At 45.1% G+C, this 6,184-nt stretch overlaps 1 protein-coding gene across 1 annotated transcript in view; it reads right to left on the bottom strand.

The window, feature by feature from the left end:
* Nucleotides 1-393, bottom strand: part of SIAH1 (siah E3 ubiquitin protein ligase 1) — a 37,423-nt gene extending 37,030 nt beyond the window's left edge. The window contains exon 1 of the mRNA XM_006872573.1: nt 212-393. The gene's annotated coding sequence lies outside the window, so the exon portion shown is untranslated. The remainder of the gene's footprint in view (nt 1-211) is intronic.
* Between the last annotated feature and the right edge of the window lie 5,791 nt (nt 394-6,184).

Raw genomic sequence — 6,184 nt, forward strand, 5'->3', positions numbered from 1 at the left:
GGGCAGAGGTGGGACGGGGGGCGGCGCTCGGCCAGGCCGCCGGGCTCGGCCCGAGACAAAGGCGCCGCCACGCCGGGGGCTACCCTGGGCCAGCTCGGGACCGCGGACTCGGCCTAGCCTCCTTCCCGCCCGCCGCCATTACCAGGCCCGGGAGTCCTCCCGGAGAGCCCCTCACGGCCCGGCTCCTCCCTCCAGGCCGGGCCCCACTTACCTGTGGGCGGAGAGCGCGCCTCGGACCTCAGTCCACGCTCAAACGCGCTCCGTCGCCAACCCCCGCCACCGCGGGCAGTGCCGCCGCCTCTTCCCCGTGCCGAGACCGACGGGACACACTGGGTCGCCGCCTCCGCTGCTCGACAGCGCGCCCTACAACGGCCGCCCGGGATACCCCCTGGCCGCCGCCGCTGCCGCCGTTTCGCGCGTCCTCGAGCCCGCCGCGCGCTCCCGCTAAATACCACACACTGCGGCGGCCGCCATGAGGAGGCGCGGTCCCGCGCCCAGAGAGCCTCGAGGAGGAGGAGCTTCCGGCGGACGCGCAGGCGCAGAGGCGCCCGCGCGCCCGCCATCCTCCAGAGCTGGAGTTGGGTGCGGGTCCCCACGAGTGGTAATTGGCACTCGCGCTCCTCGGTTCCCTTTGCCGCATCCAAACACCTCACGTCAAATAAATGCTGGCACGTCACGCTATTCCCAGCAGCCGTCCCCGCCAGAGAAGCAACGAGTGCTTGCCTGACCCGCTGTGACCTCTCCTTCCTTGCGCCCTATTGGGCTTTGTTCCGGGGACCGCTCGACCACCCTCCCTTGGCAAAGGAGCTTCGTGGAATGCGACACCCAAACTCGCCGCCGCCCTCTAGGCTGCCGGGTGCTGTTTACACTATCCATCACCCGCGTTTTGTTTGCTGGTTTCTCACAGCTCTTCCATGGGCCCTTCCAAACCTCATTCCCACAGAAAAAGAAACCGGCTGCTGTGACGACCCCACCCCAAAGGAGAAAAAGATCCAATCCTCTGTCATGTCTGAGTCGCTCCTAAGCAAAAGCAGGACGAGTTTCAAAGGCTTGTTTTAGCTGTAAAATGGGAAGGACGCGTATCCCGGTGTTCTCAAGCATCTAGACGCTAATTGGGACTTTGCGTTCCTTTCCTATAAATAATAAATGAAAAATGTCTTTTACCATTCTTTGATATGTACAATGTATATATCTTACGCCAATAACAGTATCTAGGGCATTTACAGACTGATTAGATTTCCATGTAAAATCCTCTTAAAAATGGTATTCTGTTTGAAAGCAAAAAGGAGATTTTTTATATGGAATTTTAGAAGACACCCAGGGAATAGTCTCTCCTCATCTCCAACCTTCCCACAGCAGCAAATCTCTTCGTGGCAAGTTTGTTTGCAAGTACGCCACTGAACACACAAGTTTTGTTCACAGACTGAAGGCAAACGAAGTTATCTTCGGTAGTAAATGCAAGTTGTTAATTTCCAGTTTCTCAGCAAATCTGTAGACTGTGCCCTGTGTTAATTCTTCTACTTCTGTTCTCAACCTAATACTTTGCTTATTGTGGCTGTTCTTTTCCTCTGGGACCATTAGCACATCCAAACAGTGTTTTTTGAAGTTCAAACGAACAAACAAAAAACCCACGTGTTCTTAGCCGCAAGCATAATATACTACTAATATGCTGGTCCCCAAAGCCCAAAAGTCAGTGGAAGAACCTGAGTTAGTTACATAGATCCATACAGTTTCTTGATAATAATAATAGCATTTTTATTAATAGTGTTTAAGTTTGATAGTGTTAGCATACAGTGTAGCCATCTAATTGCCATTCAGTCATACACTATGCTGATCCCAGGACAGAATGATGAGAAGGACTTGATCATGCAGTTTATCAAGTAAGGGAGACATTCATTTATTCATTTAAAAAATAGCAGACCCCACTGGTTCTGGGAATACCAACCCAGTAGCCCAATATCATGAAATGCATAATCTAGTGGAAGACACAAATATGAATACAAATAAATGTATCATTGCAACTGTGAGAAATGTAGCGAGCAGGAACAAGGCAGGTGTTAAGGAGGTGTATAATAAACAATCCAGTGCTGAGGAGTTGATTTCAACTGGAAGTGCCTCTCTAGGACTGAACAAAACTGCCCTATAGAGTTTCTAAGGCTGTAATCTTTATCGAAGAAGATGGCCACATCTTTCTGTCTTGGAGGTTTGAACTGCCAACCTGATGTTTGGGTTATCAGTCAGCACTAAAGCCATGACACCACCAGGGCTCCTTTATAGTAAATAGGTCAAGTATGTAAGAGGTCAGATGACTGAATACAGAACCCCAGGGTTAGAAGGAGTTAACCAGGTTGGGGCAGAGTGGAAATTTGTTGTTAAATACCATCAAGTCCAAAAGTAGAGGACCTGAATTAGGGGAAAGTATTTCAGAGGAAAGCCTTGTGTAGGAAGGTAAGATGACTGTGTAATTCCAGAATGTGAAAAAATTCCCACCGCTTTTGTTTTGTTTGGGTTTGGTTTTTGGAGGGGGCCAGGGGAACACCAGGCACTGGGTATGTGGACAGCATAAAGAAGTCAGTAGAGTTTAGAGTGTACTGGGCTTGTGGGCCAAGTTACAACATCTCTCAGGCTGATGACTCCACTGCAGGGAGACCATGGCATGCTGGGACTTGTACTGGGGCTATAAAATTTGAACTGGACCCTGGCTATGGTTAGGAGGTTCCCAGATGAAAAATGAAAAGCAAGCAGAGGGAACATATGTGAGGGAACATCATCACAAAAGACAATTGTTGTACCTAAGAATAAAGAAAGGGGGAATGAAAAGGTGGGGGTGGGCGGGGAAAGTAGGGCTTGGAGAGGAGATTGGCCAAGATGAGTGAGGGAAAACTGATGGCAAAAGAGCAGCAGGTAGAACACTTGTGATAATCCAGGCAAAGGTCTGAATGGAAATTCAGAGAGCTGGATTCAGGATGGAATTAATTGAATTTAGGGAGGTAGCTGCCATTTTTAAACATCTACACTGTACCAAGCTTCATACTTTTACATGCAGTACGTCATCGATTCTCAAAAAAAGTTACATGAAGTCTTTACCATTATTATCCCCATTTGATCTGTGAGGCAACTGAGGAGACAGAAATCATGCAATTTGCCTCAGGTCACATAACTGCTAAGTGGTAGCATCAGGATTCAAACCCAAGCCCAGCTTCATTGCCTTGCTCTGAAGTTTATTCTGAGACCTCTAGCTTGGCAAACGGGTAGGCATAGGGAGTATGAGAGGGGAAAGGTAAATTCTTGTTTGGGTGGCGTGAAGTGTGAAATGCCTGCAGTGTTCCCAGAAAGTGGTTAGAAACAGGGGCCCAGAACTCAGAAGGGAAGTCACAAGGACTGTGTGCTCATGCTATCAGGCTCACCAGAGTCTCACGGAAAATGGGTGACTGTTGAACTATTATAAATGAATGAACTGAGAAAAATCAAAGAAAAGGTTTTGTTTGTTTATTTTGGAGCAGCCATTTTGAGGTTTGTGCTGTCAACTTTGATTCAAGTAAACCAAAAGTAAACATTATAAAGTAGAATTAATATTTGTGAGCTGTAAGATAGATTCTGATCTTAGCAAACTGTCAAGCTAAATAAAAAAGGTGGGCATGAAGCAAATGCATGATACAAAGGCATAGACAGGCTTAACCTAGAACGGAGTCACTTCGTACCAGGGTTAGGTTCTAAATTCCATCTAAGGGGAGGGCGAGTGTACTCAAAAACTGCCCTTGAAAGTCCCTTGAATTGTCCATAAATTGTAGTATACATGGTAATGCTTATGCAGTCTAATTTCAGAATATAATACAGTTTAGATATGCAAAATTTTATGGTAGTCTTAACCTTGATTTTGAAGTATTCCTAATTACATTATTTAAACTGTAATTTTCCTCTCACAATTGGGAGGAAGTTGAATATGTAACTCCCCTCTACATGGGAAGGTCAACAGAGTTCTGTGTAACTCGACTCTGGAGGTAACATTTTTCATTTTTACAAGCATTGACAGCGAATAGCCATGTGGCTTTGAACCAGGTTGTAAATTTTATGGGTGTTAAATCCTGAACCCAAGAAGCTCTAGGGGACTAGCTGTACAGGGGTGGCATATAGGTGTTGCCTGCCCCCCAGAATCTCTTGGTTTCTCTGCAAACTATGTAATGGACATTGACTAAAGATAACTTGCTAATATGGTATTTCAAGTTCCAAACACTGAGCTTGGCCAAAATCAGACAATGCTTCCTTCCCACCCCCATCCCATCTTCTAACCCATCCGCATTCAGTTTCTCTGAAAATGACAGTATCTCTTAAAAACTGGTGGATCATTTTAAACTGTAGGGGTGCCCAGAACAGAGTGTTCCCTGGGGACAGCACACTGGTCTCACAGTGTTGGAACTTACGGAGTTCTTAAATCAGCTACCCAGAGCAACTTCTTTATTTCTGATTCTGGAGTTCTCCCACTTGCTTTTCTTGACTTGACTTCTGCCTGCTCTCCTGTACAAGGGTCAGAATGACTTCTCTTTCCTTCCCCAGACACTTGCTTTCTTGTAATACAAAACTAATCTCAATAGATTCATTTCATCACAATGAATCTTAACTTGGGCCCTGGTGTGACAATGTAGGATAAACACTAGACTGTTAACTGTGCTCGGCAATTCAAACCCACCAGCAACTCTTGGAAACCCTATAAAGGGTCTCTATAAATCTTAACAAATGCGACACAACTATCTTATTTTAATCCAAGTTGCACTGAAGGCATTGGTGAAAAACAAGGCTCCAGGAATTGCCAAAATACCAGTTCAGATGCTGCAACAAACGGGTGCAATTCTGGAAGCCTTCACTGATCTATACCAAGATATTTAGAAGACAGCTACTTGGCTAACCAACTGAAAGAAATGCATACTTGTGTCCATTCCAAAGAAATGTGACTCAACAGAAAGCAGAAATTGCATAACAGTATCATTACTATCACACACAAGTAAAATTTTGCTGAAGGTAATTCAAAAGTTCATTTTTTAATTTTGTCGTTTTCAGAGAAGCTGAATGCGGTTGGGTTAGAAGATGGGATGGGGGTGGGAAGGAAGCAATGTCGATTTTGGCCAATGTCTAATTTTCTAGCAGCTCCCAGTGGATATATGCAGCAGTATATCCACTGGGGGAGTCCTGGTGTGGCACTGCAGCTTAATGCGCCAGACTGCAAAGCCGTTTGAATTGCAAAGTCAGTAGTTCAAACTCACCAGCTGCTCCTCGGAAACCCTACACAGGGTCGCTATGGGTCAGAACTGACTCGATGGCACTTAACAACAACAACAACAACATATCCACTGGGAGCTGCCAGAATTTCAAGCCAGATTCAAAAGAGAATGTGAAACTAAGGCTATCATTGCTGATGTCAGATGGATCTTGGGTGAAAGCAGAGAATACTAGAAAGATGTTTGCCTGTGTTCATTAACTGTGCAAAGGCATTTAACTATGTGGATCATAACAAATTATGGATAACATCGCAAAGGATGGGAATTCCAGAACACTTGATTGTGCTCATGTGGAACCTGTGCATACACTAACTAGCAGTTGTTCAAATAGAACAAGGGGGATACTGAATGGTTTCAAATCAGAAAGTGTGTCAGGGTCGTACCTTTTCACAATGCTTACTCACTCTGCTAAGCAAATAATCTGAAAGAACTGTATTATATGAAGAAAAACATGGCATCAGGATTGGAGTAAGACTCATTAACAACCTGTGATATGTAGATGACACCATTTTGCTTGTTGAAAACAAAGAAGACTTGAAGCACTTACTGATACAAATCAAATACTACAGCATTTAGTGTGGATTACACCTCAACATAAAGAAAACAAAAATCCTTACTGCTGGAATAATAATCAGCATTATGAAAAACAGAAAAAAAGATTGAAGTTATCAAGGATTTTATTTTGCTTGGATCCACAATCAATGCCCACAGAAGCAGCAGCCAAGAAATCAAGCAACTGTTGCACTGGGCAGATCTGTTGCAGACAACCTCTTTAAAGTGTTTGCTCAAAGCAAAGATGTCACTCTGAAGACTAAGGGTGTGCCTGACCCAAACCCTGCTGTTTTCATTTGCCTCATCTGCATACAAATGCTGGAAAATGAGTAAGGAAGGCTGAAGAATTGATGCATTTG

This window comes from Chrysochloris asiatica, unplaced genomic scaffold (genome assembly GCF_000296735.1).
Source record: "Chrysochloris asiatica unplaced genomic scaffold, ChrAsi1.0 scaffold00204, whole genome shotgun sequence".
NCBI lineage: Eukaryota > Metazoa > Chordata > Mammalia > Afrosoricida > Chrysochloridae > Chrysochloris > Chrysochloris asiatica.